Here is a 12,362-nt window from a genome sequence, read left to right on the forward strand (position 1 = left end):
TCTCTAGGCTTTCAATTTTATTTTCTTTCTTTCTTTCTTTCTTTCTTTCTTTCTTTCTTTCTTTCTTTCTTTCTTTCTTTCTTTCTTTCTTTTTTAAACAAATCCTGCCTCAGGTTTATTTGTACAAATAGCACAGGAGGACCCCAGCCCCATATAGACAGCAGCCTAGAGGTCACACCAGTCCTTTTGTCCTCATGGCAGACAGCTGCCTCTACTCTGCAGCCTTTGTGGGGGCCTGGGCACCTTTGGGAGCCTGAGCTGGAACTGAAGCTGGAGCTGCAGATGAAGCAGCAGATTGGGCCTTTGTTTGAGCCTTGGCCTTGGCCTTTGGCCGGCAGAGCCTGAGACCCTTGGCAATGTGTGCAAGAGCATGCTTCCCAAGCTTGGGGTGGGCGATGTAGGCAAGTTGACTGAGTTTACAGATGGAACCCTTTGGAATCTTGGTCGTAACCCCCTTGGGCTTTACAAGGGCCTTGATAGCTTCAGGACGTGTACTCACAACCTTGGCATTGTTGGCCTGTGTCTTCTTCAGGCCCTTCTTGTTGTGCATCTTGGCACAGCACATGTTCCTCAGGAACTTGGGATCCACCCCCTTATGAGATTCATATCTTTGTGATCAGGGTTTCTTGATGCCATTTCTGTTCCACTTTGGGGACTGGTTGTGTGTGGTGTGGTTCTTGGACTTGGCCATGCCTGCACCGTGACCTGTGACTGCTGAAGTGCCTACGACCAGAAGAGAAAGGGGGTCGCAGTGCACTATGGGAAACAGGATAAACCTCGGCTTTCGATTTTCCTTGGGTTTCTCAAATTCTCCTATAACCATGTGTGACTTTTCAGTCAGCCAGTGATCTATGAGAGTGCTAATTCATCCAACATTTCCATGGCTCTTGTACTTCCAAAATCTTCCCTTGATTTTTTTTAGCTTCCCTGCCACAAACTTTGAACTGATTCACCATCTCTGGCCAGTGAAGTTGGAAGTTGTTTTGTCTTAGCTGGAATGGGGAGAATGTCCCTGGTGGAGAAGACTATAAATGCTCTGTTCTTCTATGATATGTTAATTAAATTTGTTCATGAATAACCATTTCTTAAATTTTACTTGCCTTTGACATAGTTGTTTACAATAATTTTTTAATAAATCATGAACACATAGATCATGTATACATTAATGCATTTATGGTGTACAATGTGCTGGTTTCATATAGAATTAGCAGCATTATATCATGCTGGTTAATATATACCTCATCTCATTTACTTAATTATTGTGTTAAGACATTTATACCCTATACTTAATAGATCCAACACGTACTCTTGCATTATGCACCATAGGTGTTATCTAGTTTTCATTTATTTTCTGCACAGAAAAATCACCCAACTATCACATTAGCAAAAACAATGTCCTAAATCGAGCCTTTACAATGTAGGCCATATGCTCATTAGCATAGTTGAGTTTTGAAACTCCTCCCTATACCTGGACGAAACATTCTGTCAGGCCCTGAACTTTTATGCTCCTTGTTGTATTACAGACAGTCTATTGTCTCTTTAGGATTTTGAAATACAGATTTAATTGAGAAGCTAAAATGTTCATTCCAAGATATTACTCAAAATTCTGCATTGGATTTAATGTTCTGGTTGCACGGAGGTAGAGCTCTGTTGGTTTTCCTAGCATTGTAAACAACTTTGCTGTTTCTCTAGTGTCAGTTTTCAACTCCTGCTGGAGAAGATCAAAGGGTAGAGAGGAGTAGGAAAGGAAAATAAATCTCTTTTCTGAATCAGTGCCCTTGTAAAATCACCCTGTGTTTTTTTGGTCCTGACAGACATTCAAAGCTGATTATCTGGTGATACTTTTATGGATTCTTTAAACGTTCCTATTACCAAAGTCCTTCCAATGAATGTACCTGTGTTGTGGGAAATATACTTTTTATCTCTAGGGGGCTATTTTTGCTTTTTTTCCACTTTTGTTTCCCTGATGGTCTGCCCTACCCAGATACCACTGAGGTTCCCACTTGCTGGCAAAGATCCTATGGGTAGAGTTCTGAGTAGCTTCACACTAGCTCCCTCTCTTCATGACCCATGTCCAGGCCACAGCAAACACATATTTCTTGCCCTAACACATTCTGGAAGCTCTGACTGCTCCCATTGTAGCCTTTTCTACCCAGCTTTTATGAGCTGCTTTAGTTTCGTAGATATAAGGCAGGCACTAGTATATAATTTCCATATTTTTAGAAACACTTGAAGTCTCCTACTGGTTCCTTTGAAGCTCACTTGACTTGGTGTTAGGAAGTAGCACCATGTCCTTACCAGGAAAGGGATGGAGACACACAGTAATGGCCCTCAGCAAGTTCCTTTCCCTTTCTACGTCCTTAGACTGGGAGTCTTAGAGTTGAGACATTTCCATTGTAAATTGTACACAGAGGGTTCTCATTTTAAAATTTCATATATGCTTTATTCTTAGTATCTTGGTGAAAATACCAGCTTTAATATATTATTTTTTCTAATTTTCTATGACACTAGATCATTGGAATCCTTTGAACATCCTACCTTAGGGGTGGTAAAATTCTTATTGCTAACCTTTGTTCTTTTGAACATATTTGTATTATGTAAGCTATGAAAAGGATATTGGGTATGAAGCTTGGAGCAGAGTGACAAAAAGTTAAGGAACCAAGAAATTAAAATCCAGGAAATTTGGTGAAACTGCACTTCTGTGCTGCTCCGGAGAGACAACAGAATGGAATGTCTAAGAGGGAAAACTCTATAGTTAGTGATAGAAATCTTCAAATTCCTGCTCAACCTCTACTAGTCTGTCATCTGGGATTCCTAGTATCACTTTTCCCATATACCACACCATATAACACTGTTAAGCACACCTGAACACTCAATAAACCTTAGCTTTTACTATTGTTATTATTAGTTTTTAAAATTTTCATTAAAACATTACAGAAATGGCAAAGGACAATGAAATGAGTAGATATTACCAACAAAGTGGATATACAATCATGGTTCTTGAATTAATTCATTGTCATAACTACTGGAGGGCGTGGTTTGCAGGAAATTTTTGAGACTCTTGATTTAGCCATTGATTTATCTCCCCAGGTGACAGTATGACCCTGATGAGATAAAGTTTGGCTCTAGAACTAGGTAAGCCTCCAATGAATAAATTTTCTTATCCCTTTAAAAATAATTATGTAAGCTCTGTGCTGCAAACCAATTTCTTCTTGTATCTGTCAAGCCCCTGAGTTGCTCTGGGTGTCATCCGCAGCCACTTTCCACCCATTAAGTACTCTGGGGAATCAAAGAACAAGGCACCAGGAAGAGCTGCTTTCTCTGTTTTCTTGATTCCTTAATATTTTTTAATCTTTAATCTCACTGTGTGTACATGGTGTATTCTCACTAATGCATAATCTATTTGAAATAATGCAGTTTGGTTTTTTAGATATCCAAGGATGTAATTTATATTGTTGAAAATATGTGAAATCCCTTACTCACAACCTCGTTTGCAGTAATCCAGTGCTCACAGAAGCCTCTGTAGAAACTGCAAATGTGCATCTTCAAGTATAGGTTCTTATTTGTATGAATTAACACTAATACCTGTGGGCTTAGATAACTGTAGTGAAATCATTTCACTGTTAGGCTTTCCTGAAAATACTAGATACAATTTTAATTTTAGAATACTAAATTAACTAAATTAAATACTAAATTAACAGTAAAAAACTGTTAATGCTTGCCATATAATTGGCGATTAACTTTATCTTCATCTGAAAGTCATTTAATGTCACTCTCATGATACATTTACTCATGTATTATAGAAAGAATAGTTCTATACTTACTTGAACAGATAATACAATAGGGAGCAAACACTGGATGCAAAGTCAAACACCCAGGTTAACATATGTGAGAATTGAAGGAGAGTAAATGGGCATAGGTTCAGAATTAGAGCACAAACTCAATATGGGATTTGTTAGTAAATGTACCATGACTGGGAAAGGAAGTTGCCAATTAGGAAACTTTACTCCTGCACACACAAGCAACTACTGTGAATTTTTCAAATCATGTGAAGTTATAGCAAAGATAATTCATAAAAGAGATAAATACAGATATCACTGATGCTAAATGAAGCATATATTTGCTCTAAGAATTGCAGTAATAATGAATGTTCATTGAAAGATGCAGACATTACACATCATAGGCATTATAGACTTAAATATACACGTGTAGGTTTACGTGTCTGTCTGTCTGGTTAAGCTCTAAGGATACCTCTAACTTCAGTTAACATAAAAATACAAAGACTGTGCTCATCCTCGTCTTACACCTCTCTAATCTTTTCAAGTCTTAGCAGCTCTGTCATCCACAATAAAACCCTTCCCTGGGCACTAGAGTCCAACCAAAGTGTGGTTGCCAAAGATAACATGGACCTCAATGTTATTGTGAACAAGAAAATTTGTATCATGTCTCCATCATTAATTATCTGACATCAAAGTACTTATTAAACCTCCTATTCATAGGTTTCTTTATCAGTGAGTTGGGAGAAAAATACATGTTTATATTGTATTTATACAATAAAATGGGAAATGTATGGAAAGTACACAGATCAATGCCTGGAACACAGAAGAATCTCAGTAACTGGTCGTTATGGTTGGTATTTATTAGTACTGACAACACCTCACTGCCAAATCGTTCTTTTTTTTATGTTTGTTGGTGTTTTCTCATCTGATTTATAAAACTTTCTTACATATCTTTTCATTATTCTCAAGGATAAGCCCACTAACAAGCTCACCAAAATCAACAAATCCTTTTAGGTTGAGTAAAGGCGAATAATTTTACAGATTGACGGGATCATAGATATTATCTGTTCTCTTTCTATCTTTTTCAGATGGTGAGGGCGAGTTAGGTTTCAGGGACTTGTTTCAAGCCATCAATTTATTTTTTAAAGACCAAAAAACAAGATTCCAGGTTTTCTATTTCTTGGCTATTATTATTTTCACTATTATACATTACTTTAGATCATATAAAAACAGAAGTGACAGGCATATATATTTTTATGGTTATAATTTAAGTCACAAAATATGTTCTATGCAAATGTATTTGCCCCTAAGAAATTAAAATACATATTAATTACATTTTCTACTTATTGTAGGCATTCAAGGCATCTGTGTACTTCACGTTCAGACCTCCTCTGACTGTGTCCGAGACAGGGAGGCAGGGGATTGCATCTGTAGGACAAGTTCTTCTGTCATCATTACTCATCTGCTGCTTTCTCTCTCTATTGTTAGGGAATGTTGGTCTTATCAACGGGAAGTGAGAAAATTGCCATCTGCTCAGGGTTTTTTATTTCCCCCCAAGAAAAGGCAGAATCTCTTCTTTCCTCTTTTTGACAGTTAAATTTTACTTACTGTTTTTTTTTTTTTTTTAAGTTTAACACCTAATTCTGAACATATCAAGAAGTTAAGACATTCAATGTTTTAAAATATTCTCTCGGAAGTTTTAAGTGGATAACACTCTAAAATTTTCCTCATTTAATGTTAATTAATGCAAGACGTTTCTCATATAAAAATATACACATATCCTACGTCTCTGTGCATGTGTCACTTGTCTCTATGCCCACAGGAGATTGGTATAATATCTAATTTATTTTGATTATGATAACTGGTCACTTGATCTATTTTGACAAATGCACATCCATGTAGCAATTTTGCTCTCCACAGGAAATAAATGCAAAAGGCAAATGGATTAAAAGCAGTTGAAAACAAGAATGTAAAATCTATTAGGCCAACTTGTCATTCCTCTGACTTTCCTTCCACCTGCTGCCTTTTTATCCCTTACCTCCCAAGTAAAACGGTGATGACTGTCTAAGAAATCATCAGGATGGATAATAGTGCCGTGATCTACAGTTGAACAGTCTTGGATCAAAATACATCTACAGACGTGTGTTAGTAAATCTAAATGATCTTAAATGTACTGAGTTTCAGTTTCCTGATCTATAAAAAGTAATTAACAGTATCTGTTTCATAGAACTGTTTTGTAGATAAATTAATTGAGGCATAGTGCCGGACACAGTTTTTAGAACAAAGAATATTCTCAACAAATATTTCTTTCTACCATATGTCATCTTGTCCTCCTTTATGGTGTTACATTTCAGATTCTCAATAATTTTGCAATTCCTTTTGTTTTTACCCATAAAATATTATCCTATAGCATTAATGAGCATGGTGACTATGTTTACATTTGGGTTAGATTTTTAAACATTAACACTGTAGACAGATAACTGTAATTTTAACAACATACAAGATATTAAACACTATGTTCATGGATGATCTAGGTAGCTTGAGTTTCCAAAATATTTGAGAATTCTAGTAGGAAAATAATATTTATGTCAAGAAAAATAACAAGGCAAGCTATCAATCTAAAAGGGCAGGTCTTGTGTACTGCTTTTAAATGTCTTCCCAGTGGCCGGTTCAGTGTTAGTCTTAAACCAAGTATTCAACAAAAGTCAGGGCTTGTGGAATGAATTCTTTTTACCATAAATGAGTAGCCTGGGATGAAGTCTTAAACTTAGAGAAAGGGGTGAGTATTTCCAGGAGAAAAGTCGAAGTAATTTTCACGACAACACCTATTCTAAAAATCATAAATTTTAAGGAGGCAAAGTTTAAGGATCATCAACTCAAAGCCACTAACTTTTTGGTGTAATTTTGGGAATGTACACTAACTTCCATATACTCCTTACCCAAATTATATTTTGTCTCATTTGCCTTATCATTACTGATAAGAATGATTTGAGAGTAAATTGGAAACATCATACCTCTTCACATATCTATAATTCATTGCTAAGAACAGGGCATTATATATGTAAGTACAGTATTATCAAAAACGGAAAACTTAATATTGATGCACCTGTTATTAATGTACAGCTCATGCTTAATTAGTCCCCATAATAGCTATTCTGTTTCTACATCTAGATCTAATCCAGAATCAGAAGTTACATTTACTTGTCATATTTGTTCTTCAGTCTTTTCATTCTGGAAGAGATCATCAGTATTTACCACTATGTCTGAGAGAGATCCTTTTGTGTTTGCTTTTTAGAACTACAAGTTAATTACACAAGTCACCTCAATTCGAGTTTTTCTCATGCTTCCTCATGATAAAAGTTAGGTTATGTATTTTTGGCTGGAACACGACAAAATAGCATTGTGTCCTCACCATGCTATAGCGGGAGGCACATGCTATCCATGTATCCAATATTAGTTATGTTAAATGCCAGTGATATTTTTTCCCTCTAGTTTTAGCATTCACTGATAATTTTTAAACTTCCTTTTTATATGGTTTTTATTTTAAGAACATAAAAATTTAAGAAAGTTTAATATAATCTGTATAGATTCATGGATTCTTAATTACTAAAGGAGCTATAATTCATTACTATCCTTATTTTGGTGGATGATCACGCTACTTTTATGTCCTTTTTATATGTCCCCATTGTGTGTTGAGAATTTTATTCCTTCCTGGTGCAACAAGATGTTCTTAGATAAACTTTTATTTTACCTGCTCCATCCCTGGATTCTGCCTCTTATCCATTAGTTATGAATGCCAATCCAGTTGTTTGTAAATTAATAATCAGAAAAGAAATACATGTGAAAGAGCTTTTTCAGCTAATATAAAACATGAAGAATAATATATTCTGCATTGTAAGTGGTTAAATTCATAGGTTTCTTGTCAGTTGGAAGTTTTGGGGAATTGGAATTCAAAGCATAGTAAAGAAAACTGATGATAATAATTAGTTCAATTGCTACTTTTGGATCTATGCATCTCTGATATCCACACAATCTGAGGGTAAAAAAAATCCCATATACTATATGGGGGTAGGGTTTTCTTCCTTCTTTCAAGCACATTTCTTTTTCTTCTTTTTCTGTCTTTTCTGACCCCTGTTCAAACTCCTTGATTGCGAGAATAATAAGATTAAAACTTTACCAAAGATAAATAAATATAGCTTTTGTTTCCCTCCTTGTACTAATCTCCAAGGGAAGAAATCTCTACATAGCTAGCTGCCTGCTTGGAATTTTTATGTGTTTTAGAGGTAAGGGAGTAGAAAAATAATACACATGAATTAATGTACCAATAAATTATCTTGCCCCCAGCTCTTTCTCCTATATCAGGAGATCATTTTTGCTCACTATCTGGATAACTAAATATCTAACATATTGGTGCATATTTGTATGTGATTAGAAACATCAGATTCAGCAGGGGTTGACTCTATGTAAAATTGCTTTCCTGCTGCTTTGAGTTCTTATTGTGAAAGAAAGCAAGGAAGTAAATCAATTTATTCTAAGTATGTGTGAATTTAAAGTGTTCACTATTTCCAGGACATAGACTTACACATTGAAAGAGAGACTTATACACATTTCTTAACTCTAAGAAATACAATCCTACTTGTAGATATTGAGTGATAATGTTTGGAGAATGCTCAGGACCACTAGAAGGAGGAATGTAGCCCTTTTAAAAAAAAATAAAAGATCACAAGATCAAACATATTATTCCTATATATTAAGTAGGTCTGGATCTCAAAGACTAAGTAGCATTACTGAAATGGGAATTATTTAACTTATACTATTTAGGAAGTAATTCATCACCTGGCTATAAAACCATAAGATAGAGGTTGGTGGGTAGGGATTTACCCCATCTGGAAAGTATTTCCAGAACCACTGCTGCCTGATTAATGGGGATTCCCATTTGGACAATTTTTGTTGGCAGGTGGCAATCTTCTCTTTGCACTGGGGGTTTCGAACCTAGAATCTTGGCTAAGCAAGAAACTCCTTCTGTTCATGCAGAAACAGGTAGAGCTGGGAGTTAGCATTCATTTGTGACATCCTCAGGGATGAAGTAGGCTCAATTACCAGCAGGAACGGAACGGTAGCTGTCTCTGGAAAAGCTAAGGATGATGACTTCTACATTTCTTTACTTAATATGCACCAAGAAGTGGACATTGACCTTTGGAGAGTATGGTTTTCATTTACTGGGTAATGAAGCAATTTGCAGTCAAATAGTTTCATCAGACTCTATTAGTCACCTGGGACACAGTAGATAAGGATTTTAATTTTATTATTTTTATGGGACCAGACCTTTGGGACTGAATTTAATTTAGGAAACTACAGTAGAACAAGCATTTTCTGTAGATTCCTTAGAAAGAGTATTTAAATTATTTTGAAATGGTGGATTATAAAAAGACTTGTGAGTTGATTTACTTTTTTGTGAACCCTTAGGCTTGATGACTGAGGGACATATACTCCAAGTAGCCATTGTGCCTCTGTGGAGAAAACCTTGCAGGAAGATCCTTTTTACAAAAACAAAGCAAAACAAAACAAGACAAACAAAAAACACGAAAAAGTAATTCATACCCATCTAATAATTCAGCATTCAATTTTCTCTTCATTCAGAATTCAGCTCAACTTAATCATGAATAGCATTATAAGGTCAGATAAATTTACTCAAGTGGACCCAAAATTGGGAAAAGTAATGTTTCTACTTGAGGTAATTTCCTTAAATCTGTATCCATTTAGACATGAATTGGTCCTTCATTCGAATGACAGTAACACTCATTATCCTATTTCTATCTGAACACCAACTATTCCATATGCATAATCAGTAGGAGAGCCATTTGTATTTCTCCACAAATGCAATACACATTAGCTATATATTAGAGTCTTACCTAAGAGTTCATCCTGTATTTTCCAACTCCATCAAATAACTAACTAAAATTGATTAAGGTAGAATCATGACGTGATTACATCTGTTGGGTATTCTAATGTCTTTCTCTGTATCAGTTTATACTATCAAAGTGCTACAAACTCAAAGCTTGTTGTCTTAGATTCCTTCCAAAATGTCTTTTTGACATGTAATTTGATATTCATATTATGGATTGGCCTTTAATATTGTAATATAGGAGAAAGTCTTTTCATAAGCATTTCATCTCTACTTTTACTTTTGAAAATATTTCCATCCTTATTGGTAAACATCTTTAAAATAAACTTCCATTACATTTAACATATGAAAAAATTGTCAATTTTATCTTTTGACAGAATAGGATTAATGTAGAATTCTATAATTAACTCAGTTCTCAATTTGCCTCCATTTTCAGGAAGGATAGGTGTAAATTAATGTCTGATCATTCATATTTTGATATGCCATTTATTTTTTCACTTATTTAGGTATTCTGCTCAATGATGGTGTTGTATTTTGCCTTTTATTGAAAACTACCTAATAAATTTTAGAGATATGGGGAAAGTGTGTATTTTACAAAAATACCTTCATCAACATAACAGTGTTCTGAAAGATAAAGCTACCATAATCTTTATTAAACTAAACAAAGAACAAGTATTTTTAATCAATGGAAGTAAGAGGAACAGGGAAGGAGAGATTACTAAAATTTCTTAGTCTATTTTTAGCTTCCTCGATTTCCTCATCTCTAAAATTTAAGTATTTAGTAATCTAAAATATTGGTCAAGAAATATTTGTTAAGATTTCTGAGGATTTATTCGGCCTACTGTCTCATTGGAATTTGTTTAATAGCTTATGTAGAGGCTCATGTTGTTCTTAATTCAAGTCATAGGTTCAATTCTCAAATGGACTAATCATATTGACTTTATTCTACCACCTCAAATAGCCCCTGCATTTTTAACTATTATTCAAGCAAATACACAGAGTTAGACATTAAGTTAGCTAGATATTTAAATATCAGTATTTAAATGTGCAAATGTAAAAAAATCCAATATATAAATAAAATATTCTTTCTTTTAATGTTGCCAGAAATATATATTATTAGTTAATTTTGTCAAGAACTAGAAAATCAATCAGTAGTCAAAATTATAAATATGAGAATAGTGGAAAATATTTACATGTAGTTGGAGGAAATTGTTGGGTGACTGGCTCTATGTAGACATTCTCCTTGATGTCTAAGTTAACATGCCTAAAGCTACTGTACGAAAAACGTAAGATCTTCCTACACATCTCAGAAGCATTCTTCCTTCATGTAATTAAAATTTATCCTTCCTTTTGTACTGGAATCCATTAATTTTTGAAATCTAATTTTCTAAAGCATAGGATCAACAATAGAGAATATACAGAATGATAAAAGATAATTAAATTCACTGATAGAGGATACCGCCTTAATCTCAGCAACCTAATTCTTATTAAAAGTTTTGCTTAAGACACATTTATAAAAAACTGGCTCATAAGTTTAGGATTCATTGTTTTTTTATGACTGTTACTTGGATCAAATCAAGCTGTGAGATAAGAATATATTTGGAGACTGATTTCTCTGGACACTCACAGGATTGTTTATGCTGATTAAATGATTGGACTATTTGGAGGAAAATTATAAGGTACAAAAGTGTGAAAATAAATTTATGAAGAAGCCAGTTATTAAACTCCAAAAGCATTCTTTTTAAATCAAAGTTTTGGTATTTAAAAAATTAAATAAAAGTTATGAAGATTCTTCACAAATATTAAGAATTTTCCCAGCTTATTTTGGTGGTAGTTTCCAATGTTTAGATTCAAATACTATTCGGTTCACTTTGATACATAGATAAATCATTAAACTCTTAGGGTTTAATGTTTAATGAGAATATAATAAAATTTTACATGTTTAATATGGGGCTTAAGTGGATAAGGCAGGACAAACTTTCCCTTTTATGAAGCACAAATCTCACCCTTGAGGATGGAGCCCTCATGGCCTAAACACCTAAGGGTTCCATCTCTTAATAGTCTTCCAGGGGCAACTGAATTTCAACACGAGTTTTGGAGGGGCCATTTAAACCATAGCTGTAGTAGGTATTCTTGATAGATAGGTGGACAGATGATAGATAGCAATGTCTTGCAGAGTCATTGCAGATATGAACCACTCAATAAATGTCAGTTTCTGCTTTCTTAGATGACATCCTGCTTAAGTGTAGGGTTGTTTGGTCTTATTTAGAAATGATATTTGTCCATGGAGAGGGTAACGTTTAACCGATTATGTTATCAATTAGGATAGAAGTAATCAGACAAAGTTTTGCACAAATACTTCCAGGAAAACGTTTCTTACTGGTATTATTTATAATTTCTGGTCTTCTGGTAATTGTTGTCTCATGTCTGTTAAGGAAGAATAACATACCCTGCTCAGCAAGTGGATGGGAGAGTGGGGAGGTGGGGTCGGTCTGCTGGAAGAAGATAAGGTCTGTCTTTTGGCCCTAAAAGGAAGAAAGATCCATGAGGAAGCAATTTGATCATATTATTCATGGGCTGATTTGTTCCTCTGTTTATTAATTAACCTACCACACAGTGGTCATTTAAGTTGTGCTAGGCAATGATTTTACATTGATAAGCAAGATAAAGAAGGTTCT

At 34.7% G+C, this 12,362-nt stretch overlaps 1 pseudogene; it reads right to left on the reverse strand.

Annotated features, from left to right (window-relative positions):
* Positions 1–134: 134 nt before the first annotated feature.
* On the reverse strand, positions 135–691 carry LOC100952716 (annotated as a pseudogene).
* Between the last annotated feature and the right edge of the window lie 11,671 nt (positions 692–12,362).

This window comes from Otolemur garnettii, unplaced genomic scaffold (genome assembly GCF_000181295.1).
Source record: "Otolemur garnettii isolate 467f Iridium unplaced genomic scaffold, OtoGar3 scaffold00024, whole genome shotgun sequence".
Classification (NCBI taxonomy): Eukaryota; Metazoa; Chordata; class Mammalia; order Primates; family Galagidae; genus Otolemur; species Otolemur garnettii.